We start from the raw sequence: 21,191 nt of genomic DNA, 5'->3' as shown, positions 1-21,191 counted from the left end.
TTTTCTTTTTAATTGATACCCAATAGACAGATTAAACAGGATCCCCTAGCCCCTGAAAAAAAAATAGGAAAAAAATCAGGTCAGTTGTTTCAAGACCTTCACTGTTAGGCAAGCAAGGACGTTTGTGTAACTATAAAAGTACTTGTGATCTGAAAGACAACCTGCTACCGATTGCAGAGCTCAATACTTACATTAAATTTTGCTGCAGATTCACATGCTGCTCTTTCCTTCCTCTACCTTGTTAGTCATTTTGGGTTGAGCCTTTTCTCATCTACCAATTTTTTTCTGTTTTAGGGTCTGTTAGCTGCAAAACAATGTTTCATGAAAATATCCTACAGATATAACTTTGTATTTACAGATCTTTGATTTTTTTATAAATAACTGTTCTGGCATACCAGTAAGCATGAAAAGTATAATATAGTAGCCTGTCAAATCAGTATCAAGAAATACATGGTCCTCTGTGCTGATTTTGACATCTAGGAAATAATGTTTAGAACAAAGTAATATTGGATTTTAAAATATATACAATTAGATTTATAGAAAGGGATTCAACAGCTGAGGTTCATTTGACAGAATAGCTGGGGGGTTTTTTTGCCTTTATTTCCCCTATTCTCTCTCTCTTTTTATTGACAGCTTAATTTATAGGTTATGTGCTATGCAACACCCGTATTCTTTCTTCAGATTATGTTCAGAGCACACCAGCTCCCTTCACTTTGTCAAGAACATTTCCTCATCTTCTTTTTTCAGTGTGCTGAGTGCTATACATAATTATCTACAGCGCTGCAGTGATTTGAGAGCGCTTTTGGAACAGCATACTTTAAATACATATGATTTACTTTAATTACTTTGTGTCAAATATAAACACATTCCTACAGTGTTAACACTAATGTTAGCTGTGCTAAGCAGGTTAATCTGACTTTTGGCTGTTAATGGATACAGTTGTACAGATGCTGAAGATAGAGAGGGCACCAGGGAGTCAAAGTACCTCAGAAGTGTTAAAGGACATATGACACTTACTTGTGGGGAACTTGTCGTACCTACAGTGTGGGGGTTACAGGCCCCAAGCTGCTCTTTGGGCTATGCAACTTCAGGATAGTAGAGGAATGGTAGGAGATTAGGAAAGTCTGTGACCTCATGTCTGCTCCAATGATTTCTCTGGGCACTAGATCACCTTGTGCTTCGGGCAGGGGAGAGGGCAATGTGTCATAGCAAACAAGTGAAGATGGATTCAAAGCAGCCCTCTGAGAACATCCTGTGAAGTGCAGCCAGCGCCCGTCTCTGGGCTCACTCCTAATGCCTCACACACAACATCACTGACTGAAGCCATCTGCAGCCAATGAATGTTACCAGGCTGTGCATGTAGACACACATGGGGCTATACACGTTTAGTTGTTCATAAAAAGACATTGTTTTTGTATGTGTCTGTTCTTCCCAGCAAGAAAATCAGCTTTTGGTTTTATTAGCTTTGTCCTCAAGGTGGCTCTTGGCTACGCTGGGCTCTGTGCTGTGTACCTGAGTTCCAAGCTGTTCAATCAGGGCTGGACTTGGGCTGTAGCTGCATAATTAACTGAAAAACCTAACACTGGAGATGTCATTTAAATGGAAGCTAGCTATTAAGAGCTGTATTTTTCTGTGTGTTGCCCTGCTTTATAGTATCTCTGTTAGGCTGCTATTTTTCATGCGTTTTCCATATGTTGTTACTTTCAGGTCTTGCTTCATCCCTTTGGAAAAAGGGGTCTTAAGGGATTTCTTAGGTTCTATCTGGCTGGGGATAATCTTTAGCTACAGCAATGCTTTGCAATTAGGTGCATCAGAACTTAAAGGTATTACTGGATTAAGGATGAGTAGGATATATTAACTTAATTTTCAGTATTTAGTATTGAATGGTGGGATTTTAGGAATGCTCATATTTAGAGCTTCTGGGAGTGGAACACAGTCTGTAATTTGTCACTGTGTTTGAATCTTTAAGCAGCATGCGTGTCAAGGCTGCTCTCATTGTTACTTTGGATTCCTTTTTCTATCTGTGTCTATCATAGAATGTCCTAGGTTGGAAGGGACCTTAAAGATCATCTAGTTCCAACCCCCCTGCTGTGGACAGAAGGCACCTTTCATTAAACCAGGTTGCTTAGAGCTCCATCCAACCTGACCTTAAACATATTCAGGGATGGAGCATCCATAACTTCTCTGGGCAACTTGTTCCAGTTTCACAGTAAAAAATTTCTTCCCAACAACCAACTTAAACCTACCCTCTTTCAGTTTGACTCCATTTCCCCTTGTCCTATCTCTACGCTGTCTTGTAAGAAGTCTCTCACCATCTTTCTTGTAGGCTCCCTTCAGGTACTGGAAGTCCTCAATTAGGTCACCCCAAAGCCTTCTCTTCTCCAGGCTGAACTGCCGCAGTTCTCTCAGCCTTTCCCCACAGGAAACATGATAGGCTGTATGACCATAATAGACTTTTCCACATTGCTACTGTATTGATTGTTGAGAACATGGATTCCTCTTAAAACTTTTTTGACCGAGTATTTGCATAGGTTTGTGCATCTGTGTTAATTGCATTGCGAATGAACTGTGATTACAGTCTCCCTTTGACCTCCAGTGCAGCAAAAGTAAACAGAAAATTTGTTGGTAATTGATTAGACCTTTTCAGTTTGACAAAGGGTTCTGTATGTGTTTTAAAAGGGAAATTCCTGCTGCATAAAAACCATTTCTGCTGTTCTGGCAGCAAATGCTGAATCCACAATGACTTGTTCTTTTCTGTCTTCCAGGCTAGAATAATGTATACTCTTACTTTCACTTGGATTGCAGAAAGGATATGTAATGCAGTAGTTTCTGGCATGACTTCCAGCCATTTTCCTGCAACATCCTCTTAAAATATGTGTTTTATAAGGATACATAATGCAGATGAAAAGCTAATATTTTGATGGAAGTGGACTTAGAAAATTTTAGAATAAAGTGAATTTTATAGAAATTAAACACCCAGTACCACCTTCTTAAAAAAAAAAAAAAAGAAAAAAGTTACGTAATTGAGGAATCTGCTTTTTACTACTTAGAAAGCAGTCTATTTTCCTCCTTTTGCAGGATTAGCAGCATTTGTGTGAACCAAACACTTCGTGTTTGAAAGGGTGAATATTTTGTTTCTTCTTACTTAGCATCCCGTACTGTTCCCTGAATCATGTTGTCAGAAAAAGGATTCTAATCCTCTTTTTCTCTAGGCTGAAGTGGTACTACAGGCTCCAAAAATATATCATATCTAAGAACATCTAAGAGCTGTTAAATACGTCAGATTAATATCCAAGTTTATTTTATTTTAGTTTAATTGTCTTTGGGGTGTGTGGTTTCTGAGATGGGGACTCATCTTTGCTGCCATACATAGCACTGTGGCACTCCCATCCAGAACAGGGCCTTTGGGAGCTTTTGCACTACAAGTCATATTAGTCTTCATTGTTTTCTTACCCTGATTATTGCCTCTTTAAAGACTAACATCCTCTTATATCTTCCCTGTACAGTATAGGACGAGCCATATTGTTAATGATTTATGTGAATGATATTTTTGTTTGTTTGTTTGTTTGTTTTTTTCCACGCAGTGATGCTTTCTTGCCACTTACTCCCCATATTATCTGCTATTCAGAAATGCTTTCTTCATGTGAATGGTCATTCTTTGTACTTGAGCAGTTTCCAAAGGAGCTGTTAGCAGGAGCTGAAGGCATTTTTGTTGGATAATATATTTTTGTCTGCTTCATGCCAGCATTTTGCAGGGTTGGTTTTTGTTGGTTTCAAGGATTACTCCCTTGAAACAGATCAAAATGAAAAAAGTCTGAAAACTGCTGCATCTTTAGATTAAAGTAAGATTTCTTAGGTATGAAATAATGTCTTGTTTATTAATAGAATCAATTTTCAAAGTTAAACAAGACTCTGATCTTCCTACTTACTGTGGAAATAATGTCTTTTACAAACAAAGTGCTTTAGGTCCTATTGAGCATTTCTCACTTGAGTTTTTCGGATGTGAAGGACAGCTTGATGAGTGAAAGTATAGCTGGGCTAAGGTTACTAGAGGTGTTAATGAGGATTCATGTTTTCATCTATTTTTCATGTCAACTTTTTAATTTAAGCAGGGAGCACAGTTCATATATTGAAATATATTTGCACAATTCTTTTTGAAGTGAACTGCCATTTATGCATAATTTGCCTGCAAGGAAGGGAAAAATCTGGTATTTCACTACAATAAGTTTACTGAACTTCAGAGAATGGAAAATGGATTTTAGGTACAACTTAGCCATTTTAAAAATAGCAGCAAAAGAAATTTTAGTTTTGAGTTAATTTTGTTTTTCCTGTGGTACCTTTACAGCTTGACTGTCTCAAATCCAAAACTATTTCCTTCTGGGTTGGTCTTATTTCCTTCCAGGTACTCCTAGGGTATTGAAGGCCTTCCGGATAAACAATAGCACTTCATTTTGGGAGCTGCCAATCTTCTCCCCCTTTCCTTTAATTGATCTAATTCTTACATAGTGTGTGCTAAATCAGATCATTTGGACAAGGTTTAGCTTCTGTCTTTACAAAACAGTATAATAAACATCAGTACAAAAGGAAAAGTGATTTCATTGTAAGGAGGGCAGGCGCTGCTAGAATGGTTTGGGCCACCCACTTGTCTAGGTCATTGTCCTTTCTGACAGTGACACTGGATCTGCTGCCTAACAGAAAAGAGCAAGAAATCCAGCAGTTGAGGAATATCCTTGACCTGCAGGAAACGTTCACCTTATTCCATATAAGCTGTTGACACCCATCTTGAAGCAAGAGGTCTGAAGAGCCTTTCCAGAACTTGTTTGAATGTATGTTTCTGTGATTGTTACTTGTTTAGCATTCAGGCAGGTTTATTCTTCCTTTTTACCAAGGCCTAACAGGAGGAAATAAACCATATGCTCTAGTTCACTGGTATGAGTGCCATGTGATGCTTTTACATTTGGAGTCCGTGGTGATCAGTTACGCTTACTTTCTGGAGCATTATGAGGAATATCAGCTTTCCTTTGGGAATGCTGGGGCAATTGTTCTTCCAGTCTTTGGAAAGATATGGGCAAAAGATACTTGTGGCACAGACCTAGAACATAAAGTCTACCATTTTGGTGGCCCTCATCTAGAAGCTCTAGCTCTATGGATTTTAAATCTCATCTTCTGTTTTTTAGAGAATGTTATAATGATAACTATCTTGATGTATTTATAAATGTATCGTTTTTAAAAATCTCATTTAGTGTGTGGTCTAGTTCCTACTTCCCTCTTTGAAGAAAGTGCACAGGTTTCTTAGCAAGCCAGGAATTAAATGCCGTCTTCTCAGTTCTGGCATGGTCACATTTCAGTTCTATTTCACACTTCCTTTTTCTCTCATCAAGAGGAAAGTAGATGAAACAGTCCTCTTTTTGTTCTAGATGTTGTGCCATACTTGGTGTGCACTTCTGCTGTCTTTCTTCTTCAAGAAGAGCTGTTCTTGATCTTTAGAATGTGGACATAAAAAGTTTCACCTCAGAGAAAAGGAAGTTGCACTTTGGTGCTACTGCTGGGATCACTGGTTCTCTTTCTACTTTCCAGCCCTGCATTATTATTTCAAGACAATGTATCTTGATTTGAGCGCTGTGCTCAAATCTGGTATAGCACAATTGACTTCCGGAGTGGTGATTTAATAGCTTCCATGGCATTTTGTTATTCCAGGTTTTATTCAGGCGAAGTTTGTTTTTTATTACCTCTCTGATTGCAGAAGAGCTAAATGGTTTATGGGAGCCTCTAAAGCAATTCCGAATTCTGAAGTTTGTGGTTTATACTCCAGTATAATTCTGGGTGATTTATATTATGCATGCAGTGTTTATTGCTTTGTCAGTACTCCATTTTGTTGCTCATTCCCTCGGTTTCTTTTAGGTCCTTCTAGCTTCTGCTGTTTTTTCTCTGGTAATTAAATAATTTAAATATTTCCTTCAGTGTGGTGGGTTATTTAACACAAGTTGCAGTGTATTTTATCCTAAAGGAAACAAGTTATTCTAGCTTTTAAATGTCTGAAGTATTTTGGTTCTGACTCCATAACTTCATAATTTCTTTAAACTCTTATTGAGGGACTTGTGAAAGGATTTATGGGAACTCGTGTGTACGTTCTGCTGTCTGAAGTCCATTTCCATGCCTTAGTGTGCTTGGATTTCTTCCTATTGTAATTTCAGCTCTGGATGCTCATTTCATAGGGCTTAATTTTAGGATAATGAGAGCTTGTCTCTTTCCTCCTGCTCCATATTTTAGAGTTAAGTGCTATTAACATTATCTTTCCTTTAAGTTTAATGTGTATCATGAAGTGGCTTCTTTGGAATGTGGGTGTCAGCCTACATCAGGCAACTTTTCATTTTTCTTTGTAACTTCAATTTAGGCAAGGAGTTAAAAGTCTGTAGTCTGTTGTGTAGGTAGTCAAGTAAGAAGAGGCGCTGTGGGATTTAGGATTGGTGCTTTTATGAAAAGCATGGGTTTGATTTACACCATCCTCCTGGCAAGGTTTTTCACTCTTTTATTCCTTTTTACTGTTATAACAGTTCAGTAATATTTACTCTTCAAATGGAATCAAGCTCTTAAGTTGCCAAAGGAACAAATTATCTTTCAAAGTTTTCACAGAATACCTAAATCAAGTGTTTTGGTTTTCTGTTTCTCAGTTCTGCTGTTATATGGAGTTGTGGATGCTTTGAAATCTTTCAGAAACCTAATGTACACAAATTTATTTAGCCTATACTTCACACTGAAATTTTACAACATCAAATTGAAAAAAAGCATTTCCTCCCAGGGTTTGTTGTTATTCATGTGGACAGAATAACTAGTAAGATATCCATAGCTTGTAAGTAAAGAATCCAAAATATATTTTCATGCTGCCCTAGGACAAATAATTGCAGAAACATGTAAGAAGCCTTTCTGTTTCCATAGTGCATCAGAGGACTCATCTTCTTTTTGTTTTGCCTTGAGCACGACCTATCTTATACTTTATTGATTTTTTTCCTTCTCTAAATGTTGATTAGGTAATTTAGTTCGTTGTTAAGTTTAGGCTTTGATTGTTCAGGGGTTTTTTTGTATATTCCATGTTGTACATTTTTGATTTTCATAGCAATTTCTGCCAGTCTTAAGACCAAATACAGTTTTGATCTCTACTACATTTTTCCATTGCCCATGATTAACCTTCCTGGATTATTGTACCAAAATGGCCTTTTCGCACTGTATACAAATATATCGCACTGCATGTGATAATAAGCCAGGTGCAGTGGCAAGAACTGAGTGGATGGAGAATGTTACATCACGTAATTTCTCATGTATTTGGTTCTGTTTCTGAGTAGGATAGCCATGCTGCAATTTTAACTATTTTAATGTAGTTTTTGTGTATTATGCTTGATTCTTGTACGTAATTTAGTCTGTAAGAAGCATAGAACTGTTATGAAAGAATTTTTAGCTAGCAGGAAAATTCCTGCATACAAAAGCTCCCATTGCTTTTATATCTTGTGCCATAGCTTCTAGAGCAGTCCTTGATACTTGTTTTCTTTATTTAAATATTGAAAGCGATGAGCCAGTCACAGCTGAAATCTGTGGAGTTTGTGAATTCATGGACAAAACATTTAAGATGATGTTTTTCCAGGTTTAATAGATGAATCTAAAAGAATGTTAATGTTGTATAATGAAAATACACTGACTAAGAAATGGGAGAGGCAGACAATCTCAATTTTGCTTTTTTATGCATGTGTTAGGACACAGCCTGCTTATGAGACTGCTTACTGTTCCCCACTGCCTCATTCAACAGGATGGATGACTATGCTCTGGGGAGGAATCAGGACTGCACAGTGTGGCTGTGCTGAGCACTCTTTCTGTACAGAGCTGCTGTACCACATTTGTTGTGGTGAGAGTGGGCTTGTTCTTGCCAGCTGAGAAGTGCTCCTGCCATGATGAGTAATGGGGACAGGATGCAATTTGAGTTCTCTGGAGACATAGGGCACCTTGTTGGGTCAGAAACTCTGTTTCCGCTTTAACTTTGCTACACACGTGCTTGATGTAATTTAAGTTAAAGTGTAGGACTTTGCCAAGGAGTTAATACTTTTGAAATTTAAAGGGACTTCAAAATTCTGTCTTAGATCAGACAATTTATACTCAGGACTGTAACAGTGCTCTTTGGGTTTGTTTGAAGCTCTTTGCAACTTCCATGCCCCAGGTTTTGTCTTGCTCTTTTGCTGGGCTTGAAGCACACCGTATGTATTTGTCTTGGATATCCCATTTCACCCTAGGATGCTCTGGTATAAACTGATTGGTGATGTGCACTGGATTCTGCTGCTAAGTTTGCTCCTTCCAGCAGTTCCTATGTGGTTTCCCATTTATAAATAAAGCAGGTGTCCTGCAGATAAGATTTAGTTCGTTGTGCTGTCCTTATTCATAATACTGAATGCAGAGAGTGAGTCAGGGATCCTGTGAAAGTGTATGGTCATAGCGGAATGCAGATACATCCAGGTTGAGTTTAGCATGCGTGGAAAGTTAACCAGATATTGGATGGGAATGTGTTTTAATATAAATAGACCCCTGTAGCATCACCTTTTTTAGACTTTCCCCAGCATTCTCCTTTCTTCCTGTCCCTTATTTGCCTAGGTATCTACTTGCTTTTCCCTGGATCTGTGTGATCCTAGCTGTAGTCTTCAACAGTTTAGACAGATGGACTGGATTTATCAGGCTGGCCATCCTGGGCATTTTTTCTAAGTTTGAAATGTGGCAGAACTCTTGGCTCATTCAAGTCTCTCTTCTAAAATATATAGATATTAAAGTTTCTTCTCAGAGTAGAAGAGTTCTGTATTTTATTCAAATACACAAAATATTGTATATGAGCTTTGTGGACAGCACAAAGACTCTTTGTCTTACAGATGTGGTGAATTTATAATTAAAAAAAAACTAGATAAAAAAAAAGATGGAGATAAGCAAGAAGAATTTCAGCCTGAAGGATTCAAAGTTGGCAGAATTACAATTGGAAACTAGTGTTTAAATCATAGTTGTTAAGTAACCTTTATTTTCCTAGCAGCTATCAGAAATGCTACCAGCTCCGTCTACAATTGGTTTATTGTAAAAAGTCATTTCTTGGGTGAAGCTTGTTTGGCTTTCATGTGGTGCTGTGCTGAGACCACCTACCTTCAATTATTTCAAAATTAATTTCATGGCATAGAGAACTTCTATAATTTTAGACATATGTAATGGAAATGGCATTGACCTGACTTATTTGATGAGGTGATCTGATTCTCAGATGCATGAGGCTCAGCTGCAGTTTAGATTTCATATGGCCATTGGTTAGATCGTTGTTTAATATACAAAGCTTTCCAGAGATGAATGAGGTACAAGAAGCTTATACTTAGTCTCATGTTACTTATATCATCACACAGGCTAAGCACCACAGTTCTGATGTGCATCCTTTGTGCCATGACACGAGGCCGGTGTCCAAACACTTGAGGCTATCCACACAACTTGGTCTGTTGAAGGGGCAGTACATGGAGGAGAGAAGGGAAGGGGAAGGAAGGTAATCTAAAGCAAATGGCTGTAACCTCTTCCTTATTGGACAGGTTACAGAGTATAGTTTGAACCTGTAAGAGACTGTTTTCTTTCTAGAAATGTTCCAGATAGCCCTCTACAGTTGACTGTGGCATCATGTGGAGTGTTAATGTGGAGTCTTGGTACATGTATCTCTACTTAAAGAGTGTCCCACATATAAGATTGAAATAGAACTGCATTGCTTCTGTTGTATTTTACATATGCTTTTTAACCCTGGAGAGAGTTTATGCTGTTTTATACTGGGGCTGCAGTGTATGGGAGTGTTGTAATTCTCATGTGCACACACATGTGCATGTGTGTTTAAATTATCAACAAAAATGAGGCACTTCTGGGTTAGGTAATGACAGTATCGTTTTTACGTAGTTGAAGTCACGTGTTGTTTTACATTGGTGCATGAAGAGGCTTCTAGAAATATGCTTCTCTCTGATTGGGTATTTTAGTGCTACTGGTTTATGAATAAACTAAGAAGCTTCTGGTAAAATAAGGAGCCATTTCACTGACTCATTCATTCAAGCTATCGTAAGTAATATAAATACTGACTACTAAGTTTGAAATCACAGGTTTTGGAGCCTGGTGAACTTTTGTTTATCTTTCCCATTTGCAGGGGTGAAAGAAAAAGCAGTCTTGATGACTTGACTATTTAAAAAAAAATTAAATTGTTTAATTAATTTAAAAAAAATTACTTGTCAAATAAAAATCATCCTCAGCGTACCTTTACTTTGAATAGAATGTAGCTTAAAAATGGTAAAACCCAAACAAACTGAACTGTATTTATATCCTCCTAGGAGGTTGCAATAAGAAAGGAAAAATACCTACTTCCTTATTGTTTGTCTAATTTCCTAATTTATCACTGAAAGGCAAACAGGTGGTGTAGTGGACAGTGCTGATGCATGAACTTGAACTTTGTAGAATACAATATATTTTATATTGTATATGTAGCACTAACAAGAAATATTAAAAAAAAATTGTTCAAGTAGCTGGGTGTTTCAGTTTAATTTGTGTGGTGCCAATATATGGATCTGTAACGAAGAACATGGAAAATTTAGTCTAAAATGAAGAAAATTGGATGGAACTGTTTTTGAAAACCTTGAGTACTTTCGTTTGTTGCAAATGTCAGGCTCAACAGAAGATTTATTAGCTTCATTTCATGCTTTCTAACTATTCGTTGTGATCATTAAATAACAATCAAGGCTCTTTCTGTGTGATGAGAGATCACTTGTTATACTTCAGTTTTCACTGGGAAGAGTAAGTATTAGCATTTAAATGGAAATTGCTAATTTCTTCTTGCATATATCCTTAGGTCTCAGTCCTGCCAGATGCTGAACCACTCCAGTTATGATCCAAGAAAGTTTTGGGGCTAAGATGGGGTTTATTCAGACTTTTAAATGCTGCATGCTGAAGCAGGGCCACAATGCTTACCATATGTGGAAGGAAGATGGAGACCATTCCAGTGAAGGTCTCAGTGGGTGCTGTTATCCTGTGGGGCGTGATGGGTGACATGAAGGCAGTGGCTGTAGCCTGCATTTTGTGAGTAGACGAAGCCTTGTTCCAGATTTTATAAAATGCAGCAAGTTACTAGTAAAAGGTCTTTTTTGTGTGTGTGGAATTATTTTAGAAGTGTGATATGTGGGTATAAAGGAATAATGCAGGTCAAAGCAGTGTTTCCCATTGGAGTAATGAGCATGCAGACCCATTATTTTGCATTTTCTGTTTTCATTGTCTTCATGAACAAAGAAACATGGGGGTTTTTTTCTTTAAAAATTGAAGTTAAATTTCTGAGCTGTAGAGAGTGTGGTTGAGCTTTTAACTAACTTTGAGCTTTTAAATAACTAACTTTTAAATAACTTTTGGTTATTTATGAAAGTGTTGTGTTAAGGTATGAAAAGGCAGAACTTGCCCTTCAAACCATATGTGTTGATGTGAGTCAGCTTCTTTTTGTCTGTCCAACATACTTACTAGCTGCAAAATGTTTGGCTTGGTGCTCCCTGTAGAAATGGGGCCTCACATGTCAAATCCTGGGATTAACATGGGATCTCTTTCCTCTTTAGCTTTCTCCCTCCTGCAGTCACTGCAGTGCAGTTTTCCTCTTTGGGCATGTGGTTCTTCATAGTGGCATTGGCAGGAACCTCTGACAATTCAAGGGCATACCACAAGCTTTGAAAATCATCCTGTGTTTATTTCTCCTTACTCCAAGCAGCACAAGGGGGACACAGAACAACAGCCTTCTTTCTAACCATCTTTGGTCTCTTTTTGTATAAATGAACATTGCTGCTTTTTCTTTTTAAAGTTCAAGAGTTCTTTTTTTTTTTAAAATTTTCTCCTCTCATGACTAGAGTTGTTATATCTAGGTAGTGGACCATTTCTTCTCATACCTATTGTTCATCCCTTCCTACTTGATGAGGCTAATTGCTGCTTTTTTGTTTGGGTTTTTTTTGGTTTTTTTTTTTTTTTAGTGCTTTTCCAAGGGAAGGAATAGGATCTTACTGTGTAGGAGGGCTATTGTCAGTCTCTTGTGGTTATATGATGAAGATTCTTTCTGAGCTATAGGAGTTTTCTCTGAAATCAGATTGAATTTGTCATTTGTACATGGCTGCGTATCAGACTTGCATAAAGGTTCAAAGTTTGTAATATAGCAAAAAATAACTTGCTATCAAGCTTTATGCTAAATGTCTATGTAATATTTTTGGAGGTGATTCTAAAAAGCATGACCTCACTGGGAAATAAGAAGTCATCAGTGTCTTTGAAAATGCAACAGCCGTGGTCTTCCTTTATCTTTACATCTTTCATACTTGAAAGACTAACTCTGGCAAAAATGACTGTTTTTCAGGTCTCACAAGCCTGTTTGTTTCCAGTGTGCTTTAGAGATACTTCAAAATTACATTTTTTGTTATTTGTACCCAATTTAGTTGCATTTAATCATATGCTTCATAACTTGCCCCTGCAGTGCAATGCAACTGTTCTTATGCTTAAAAGAACTGCATGATTAAGTGTTTTACTTGCTTGGTAGCATTGAACAGTTTCTAATTTTAACATAATAGTTAATCTATTGGCAGTCTTGCACGAAGACAAAAGATTCTGAATTGGTACCACATTGTTAATGGAAATCTTTCATGCATCTGGCAAGCTATAATGTCAGTTAAGCAAAACCCTTTTGTTTTGGACATGCATTGATAAATCATACTCTGTTACGTTGCAACACTTACAGAACTAGAATTAGAAAACAGTAGACTATAAAGTATGTGTGCTATGCTATTGATTATCTCTCCAAAATAGTTAGTATGTATCTGAAACCTTTGTTTTCCACCATGCTTTTTCCTGTCCCTCAAAGACAGCTACACTTTTGTTCAGAGTAGAATAGTAGTTTTCAGTGCTAATTTAGAGACAGAGTCCTGAGACTTGTTATTGGTGTGTTGTAGGTACCATTTACAGACATTAAAGGCATTTTACTCTTCCTTGCAACAGCTTACAGGCCCAAAACTTGGACAAAAGAGGTTTTATCCTGTGTTGCAATTCTTGTAGTCTAGTAATTTCCTTTCTATAACAGAAGTGGGCTGTGTCTGATATTTTATTAGTCTGAAATATTTTAAGATTAGGCTTCCCTCTTTATGGATAATAAGCTTATTTCTCTGCTGCTTTGTTTTAGACTCCACAGATCCTGCTGCTTTGGGTGATAAGTGTTTCCATTATGTTAAGCACTCATTGGACCATAGGTAGCTCATGTATTTTTCATTGTTGCATATATTAGTCCTTTAAACAGCTTGGGAAATGAATTTTGGCAACAGAAATTCTGGGATTAGGTCAGCTAAGTTTGATTTTTGAGGGCTGATCACAAGAAGCAAATAGTAGAGTTAGAGCCTAGATTAGAAGTGAGAAACGCAAGCTGTATCAGTGAACAAGAGCTATTGTATCAAATAAAACAAAATCAGCTCCCTCACATTTATCCAGTGGATAAAAGGAACACAAAATACTTTCCCTTTCCTCTTTGAGGACATGGAAGAGAACCCGTGAGTAAATTCTTTCCTCTTCAGATCTCCCATGCTTCTATGCATGTATATGCTGGCTGAAGAGCACTGTGTCAATGAGCAAGCTGTTTTTAACTGTCTCCTTTTAGCACTTCATTGGGAAATTGTTTTCATATCCCCAGTCTTATTCCTCTGGAAATGGCAGTTTAGATAGCTGAGTCTGTGAGAGTTAGGAGAGCTTGGGTGTTAGGAGGTGTACCTAGGCTCTACAGAACATGGGGTGATGATACCTGTGCTAAGTCTGGACAAAGTCTTTAGAAGGAGAAATAAGATAGCAATGGTATTTAATTGACCTATAAATGTAATGGTCTATCTTTGCAAACCAACTGAAACTTCCCTTATTAAAACCTCAAGTGACTTATCTTTTATACAGTTATTCCAAGGAAGTTTCTACAAAGCTTTCCTTGTCAGTAACTGCTAAAAAGTTGCACTCATAGTAATTAAACTTGCAAGCACTGATCATCCTGACAAAGTCCAAACCTTGGAAAGAACAAACTGACAGCCAAGTTCATGTCACTGGGTCTTTCCCCCTGCACCTTCCTCGGTTCCCTGCAGTACCTTTGTGGTTTTCACAGATTTCACTTGGTTAGAAATTGCAAGAGGGCCCTGAAGGTGTTCTCTTCATCCCTTCTTCTTATTCTCTTTTCACTTTTCTGTTTGATACACCTTGTTTCTAGAGGATGTTCCTCTAAAAATTAGGCGTCTCTTTTGCCTTCCACAGACCATTTTACTTGCTGGCACACAGAAAAGACAGGCAGACCTGACAAGCCAGAAGACAACAATAGAGCTTGCCTAAGATTTGTAAACTACATGTTGATATATGCATATTATTTACAGCAAAATAGCAGTGGGCTTAATTAGAATCATTAGACAGTACTGTTACCTTGAAATTTCATACAAATACCATTTTAGACAAAGGCAATAACTTTATTTCTGGTAGAAAGAGGTGCTGTTCTCTATGCTCCTGAAAATAGAGAAAGGAGCTAATGAGCATAGGAAGCTGGTGATACCAATCCAAAAAAATCTGTATTGCCTTGAATAATGATATTCATCAGTACAGGATTAGTATTTTCTGTGCTGTTTTTCAGAATGGTGAACCAAGAGTCTGTTTGGGAATAAACAGGTGCAGATATATAGATCTGAGGAAAACCTACAGAGTGCTAATGGATGTGTAGACTTTTTTGGTATCATCAGTCATTTGAATAACAAGTCTCATGTTAATCATGTAGTTGTAGTAGATAGTGAACTCTTGAGATGTTTACTAATCCTAAAGTTAAAAGAAGTCTAAAAGAACCAGGCCTTCTCCTTTTTAAGAAAAATTCTTAAGTTGATCCAGTACCCTCAGTTTACTTTACATGTGAGCTGTGTTTTGATGGTTTTTGTCTGTTTCAGGGTTTCCTGGACATCTGAAAGATTGACTAAGACCTGTTAGTCATCATCATAGTAATTTGTTTACTGCTCTAGAGTGTCTCCACAGGTTATAGTCCTTTTTGAATTAAAATTAGATCAGATTATTAGAAACTAAATTAGATGTTAGGAAAAGGTTCTTTACCCAGAAGGTGGTCGGGCACTGGCACAGGCTCTCCGGGGAAGGAGTGACAGCACCAAGCCTGCTGGAGTTCAATAAGCATTTGGACAATGCACTCAGGGATGTGGTGTGACTTCTGGGGATGGTTCTGTGCAGGGGCAGGAGTTGGACTTGATGATCCTCGTGAGTCCCTTCCAGCTTGTGGTATTCTATAACAGAGATTCTGTAATGAACTTTGCCAGTGTGGGTCCTTCCCATGGACTGCAGTTCTTCAAGGACTGCTCCAGCACGGTCCCCCCAGAGCCACGGCTGTGCGGGCTCTCCACAGTTTCCTTCAGGGCGCATCCGCTTGCTGTGACGTGGGGTTCTCCATGGACTGCAGTGTGGATATCTGCTCTGGCACTGCAGGGGGAATCTCTTCTCTGGCACCTGCAGCACCTCCTCCCTCTTCTTTTTCTCTGACCTGGGTGTCTGCAGGACAGTTTCTTTCTCATGTTCTCACTCCTCTTTTAAAGCTGCTGTGCAGTGTTTTTTACCCTTTTTTAAGTGCATCAGCACAGAGACACACCAGCTGTGCCACTGATGGCCTCAGCTTTGGCCAGTGTTGGGTCTGTCAGAGCTGGCTCTGCGTGGCTGTGTCCAGCACAGGACAGCCCCATATCCTTTTTCAGAGAGGTCACCCCTGCAGCACCTCCTGCTACCCAAACCGTGGCACATGCACGCAGTCCAGGCTGGAAGCTAGATAGACAAAGTATCCTTTTGACCGCATTAAGTTTGTTAAAAGCACTGTTAACTTCATCTCCCAAAATGAGCCTCTGTTATAATGATTGACATCTGCTGTGTACCGTGTATACAGTGCTGTCAGGCTAATTTGAAATACAGCCATCTGGAGTTTAACCTCAGTTATTTAATACTGCCCATTTCAGAAAGGCCCTTGGGTCCTTGGTGTGAATGTATCAGTCATTCTGCTTCTATGCAGCATGCGATTCTTCTGCAATTTATCATTTAAAAAAAAGTCATATTTATGTGAAGAAAGGTTCTCATCTCTTCTTTTTCACAGAAAAACAGCCTAAATTTGCAGATGGCTATCTTAATATTAAAACTTAAAATAATTGGGGCTAGTGTAAAAATAGGTAGACCTCCACTGACCCCAGACTGTGCAATTTACCTTTTCACATCTTACGTGTAGTCTTTTGGAAACATTTTTACAACATTAATTTTGGATTTTCCATTTTACATTCTTAACTGTCCTGGAAAATACTTTGCAGAAGTTAAGACATGAAATACTATTTCAATTTCTGTGATTTGAGCTTTGAAAAGATTGAATCCTGAATGTGAGTAATGATACTATTTACTCAAGCTCTATCTGTCCTTGGAAGAAACATATATTACTCTAAAAAATTTAAATAGATCAGTTCTGCAATAATTAATGAGATTTTCTTGAGAGTTTTAGCTGTAATTAAAGACACAGTCTGTCATTATAAGTAGCATGATCGTTCAGCTCCTCAAAAATGACACTAATGTAGAATGTAATAGTAATTTGTCAGTGTGCATGAAGAGGAGCTATAATTTTACATTTAGCATTCAGCACATATGCATTTTGACTACTGTGAATTTTAGTAATTTCTATTGCATTATGCTTTGCAGTTTGGCAATAATTTAAAAAATGTATCTAGAATTCATTTGGCATTGCTGCAGTGATGGTTGTTAGTACTTCTGTAAGCAAAAACATCTATAATGTTGAAAGCAGAATTTTATGCTAATTAGGGTAACACTTTCTATTTTAAAGGAAGCTTATATTCTCCCATATAGAGCAAATATAAATAAAGCTGAGGATATTAAGTATTGCATTTAATGGGTAAGGAAAATGTCATGCTGTGTGACTACTTACCAGAAGTTTTATTTCCTGATATTCTTCCTGCCCCAGTAAGTCTCTTAACATTTTCCAGAGGCTTCACAGCTAGTACTTCAGCTAATAATTTTTGGATTTTGGTATAACACCCAGAATAATAATTTAGAAGTTCACAAATATGCTTCTAAAATGTCCCTCCCCTCTTTCTCCCAGGGATATCACTTGGAAGTGATAGTTTCCTGTCTGTTGTGATGTTTCCACATCCATTTTGTTTTTCAGGATTAGTATGTCTAGAGCCATTCATAATGGGTATATACTGTGATGCAGAAAGCACAGAGGGATCTGCCTGTGGCTTTTTCTGGTGCAAGAAGAGACCAGTGCATTTGCAGTGAAGGTGGGATCTGTTAAAATATATATATACCAGCATGCCAAAACCAGTCCTAACCTGAGAAGCAAATTGTCATCTGAATACCTCAGATATCATTAAGAGTGCTGAAAGTGAAGTTTTTTTTCTGAGGTCCAGGTACAAGGGCTTAATGTGGTGCTGGCACTTGCGTTTTTCCTTTGTGCCAGTGTATCTCGTGTTTCTTTCTACAGTGACATACTTTACCAGGAGGTCGCTCCTTTGCCCTGTGTTCATGTGTTAGGTCCGGTAAATTTGCTTCAAAGATACTCAAAAGTGTTAAGTCTAGGAAGATTTGTACAGGGGAGGTTTTTTTGCCTCCCTTTGGTGCAGGTAATTTAGTCTTGCTGCAGGCCATGTGCACAAACCAGTAAATTTGAATATTCATTACAAGACAATTGTAGTCAGTTTTTAAATCAGACTTAGGTGAGCTAACCCTTGCCCAGGGTGGTCCTTCTGAGAACATCATGGGCATGTCAAAGACATGATTGAGCATGTCAAAGACATGATTTGGCATGAGACTGTGTTGGAACCCTCGAGTAATAAGACTGCTCCATTGTATTCATGCCAGCATGCTGCATGATCTACAGAGGTATGTTTTTGAAAGGCTGCTGAAAAATGTCTTCTCAGTTCGGGCCTGCCCGTCTTGTTGCTGCAATGTTCTTGTTGTTTCTGATCGTTGATCACATAAATGCTTGTCCTGGTTTCCCATATTTGGTAGCTAAAGCAAGGAAGTGTTGTCAGGCTGTGCAGTTTAAATTGAAATTTGTTATAGGTCTGTTCAGAAAAGTCAGTTTAAATTGAAGCACTGAAGTGATTCAGTGATAGTTAAACTGATAGTTAAACAATTCTGCTTGATCTCATTTCTTCTTTCTTAGCTGTCACTTGCCCTTGGGTTTAACAGAGAAATTAAACTTCCTGAGAGCCAACAATATCTGAGATTCATTTATTACTGTTTCATTGAAGCTTACTCTCAAAGTTAATGGGTTTATGTCCTTTTTGTACTGTATAGTTTGAAGATCTGAGATCTGAACTCTGGTCTGGTGTCACAGAATTGCAGAAGCTCTCGGTCTGGAAGGGACCTCTGAAGAAAGTCCAACCCACCTGCTCAAAGCAGGGTTGACTGGAGCAGATTGCTTAGGACCATGTCCAGTCAGGTTTTGAAAAGCTCCAAGGATGGAGACTGCAAATTCTCTTGGCAGCCTGATCTAGTGTTTGATCATTCTTCCAGTTGAAAAAAAGTAAAAAAGATTTAGTGGCAACTAAGTAAGAACAAGTAGTTCTCTCAGTGTCTGAAACCAAATATATCTGCTGAATTTTTAAAATATATCCATGGTTGGTGCAGAAACTTCAAATTTGGCAGGTGTCTGTGCTGGATTCAGAGGTGTGCCTTTAGCTGCCCCTATGGAAGTTCACCTCAGTTTGAGTGACTTTAAGTTTCTGAAAATTTTCATTTACAAAACCTCCAAAGAACTTACTATCAGATTACAGCTGAAAGATGAATGTGTTACTGCTGCTGGAAATATTTGTTCCAGTTGACTTTCTGCAGGTACCAGCTATGCTCAGGAATATGCTAGCAGGTATCGAAGTGGTGGGAAATTGGAGAAACAATGCAAATACACATCAGCAAGCTTGACCATGAGTTGTTAAAGACCTGTTCAAAATACTCACTCAACGTAAATAGGGTGCGTAGAGTTAAGTAGTTGCTAATGAAATGCTTTGAGCACTGAGCAAGGTGACAAAGCAGTTAACAAGGATGATTTTTTAAAAATTGCTGTTGTCAGACGCATATTCATTTCAAATTAAGGAAGCAATTAACATGAAGCAGTTAATGTCCTGTTGTATGTGCTATGTAAATTCAAACTGGGTTTTAGTTGCATTTACTTTGCACTTCTTTCCTGATAAGAGCTTCTCTCTTGAAAAAAACCAAAACCATAACCAGCTGTGTAAGTTGTATTTCTGCGATTTCTCGATTTCTGCACTTCTCAAATAAAAGCACCAAGTGTTGCAAATGACAGTTGGTCAATCACTTGGTAACACTTCTCCAAGACTGCTGTTTCTTGTTCAACCTCTACTCTAGAAAACACGTGTAATCTGCTAGTGGGAAACTTTATGATTAAAAGTTTGTCTGTAGTTTTGCTTTAATTGAACCAAACTCAAACTTGGTGAAGTGCGTATAGGAATGGAGGGAGGTAGGAAAACAGCAGAAATATCTTAAGGCTGAGTCAGACATGAACATGCTCAGAAATGTCAGAATTGAAGTTGCACAGGTAACCTCGGTCCAGGTTGTAGTGGTGGTTTTTTTCTGTCCTTGCCAGTAATTGGGGCTCCGTATATGCTGATAGCTCCAGATCTTAGTTAATGTAGAAGGAATTGTGTCTAGGGTATAAATCAATTGGTGAATGGTAAATTGTAGGATTTTCACTTTGATTTAAGATACAGCTGAAGTAAGAGCTATGGTGGGAAGCATCATCTCTTTTTTTAAGTAGCCAGGCTTTATAAGTATGGTATTGACAAAGGCTATTACAATGTCAAGGCTCCTGGTTTTGTCCCAGGCATTTTCGTTTACAAATGCTGATTTCAGCATTTGGAAGCATCACATTCTTCCCAATCCTTGCTCCAGGAAGCTGAAAGGCAGCTAAATATTGCCAGACTTCTCACCTAGATGTGCTGAGTGGAAGTATGCCGTAGGAGAGTGTGGGGTAAAGGTTAAGTTTCTTAGTACTGGGAGACAACTTTGAAACAGTCCCTTAGCATACTCTGCTGTTGGCCTTCTTGAGCATGTCAGAAGAGCTAGCCTTAAGTAGGCAGTAGCATCCCTCTCTATATACTGGTGAAATTTAGTTTTAGCCTCCTCTCCTAATAAAGTGCTTATTTCTCTACTTCCAGTTTCTATTACAGGGTGAGATTATATAAAATACTGGAAAGTTCTGTCTTTTGTTGCTTCTTAGCATGAAAATTTAAAATGTCAGCTCCTTCATTGTGAAGACATGTTAATTTTTCTCATATTATTAGGCCTGGAAACAATTTTCTTTACTTTTTCCCTAACTCATGTTCCTTTGCCCTTTATCTTCTTTCCATTTCCTGCTCTGCTAGATTTGCTTTTTTTACAAGTTAGGTTTTAAAACACTGAGATTGTAGCAACAGTCCAGTTCAGTTCCCTGCTTTAGAAATACAAAACCTTTGAGGCCTTTGCTATCTCTCCTGTCAACATCTCATTAAACATAAGGGTTTTTTCGGTTTTGTTTGGGTTTTTTTTCAGTATAGGGTAACTCTGGTCTGGTTCAGTCCTGTGGCCTTGGCACACACTATCAGTTACTAAGTATGGGTCTGCAGTGCATTCTTTAGAAAACTTCCTGAAACATCTCTGTGATGCACTTCAGGATTGCTACAGCATATGCACAAAACTGCAGGAAGTCAGGATTATGATTACTTTGAAAGCCCTCTCCAGATGTAGAATTAAATGCTTGTGTAGATACGCCAAAGTTCAGAAGTATCAGAGACACTTTTGTCAGCCTGTCTTGTACAGCCCACTGGTTAAACTCTTCTAGGTCACTGAGCTAGCCCAGACTTTTACGGCAATTGTACGGATTGGCATTGCCTTTGGCAGAAATAAGGGAAGGTGTTTCTTTGTGTGGCCAAATGTACTTTCTTCTTAGAGGATTAGGTTTTTTCAGTCACTTTGCTTTTCATTCTGTTAATTCCAGATTTATTGTTCCTAATTAATTTGATCCTGCCATGCTATGTTTAGTGCTATTCTTTGTTACTGAAGCAGTCAAAACCTTTTTAACAAATTGAAGAATGGCATCA

At 38.1% G+C, this 21,191-nt stretch overlaps 1 protein-coding gene across 1 annotated transcript in view; it reads left to right on the top strand.

Annotated features, from left to right (window-relative positions):
• The window catches only part of TNKS (tankyrase), a 138,302-nt gene that overhangs the window by 32,682 nt on the left and 84,429 nt on the right, over positions 1-21,191 (top strand). The gene's annotated exons all lie outside the window — the stretch shown is intronic.

This window comes from Corvus hawaiiensis, chromosome 5 (genome assembly GCF_020740725.1).
Source record: "Corvus hawaiiensis isolate bCorHaw1 chromosome 5, bCorHaw1.pri.cur, whole genome shotgun sequence".
Lineage (NCBI taxonomy): Eukaryota > Metazoa > Chordata > Aves > Passeriformes > Corvidae > Corvus > Corvus hawaiiensis.
Note: the sequence above shows the minus strand (reverse complement) of the source record. Positions and strands in the feature narration are given on the sequence as shown.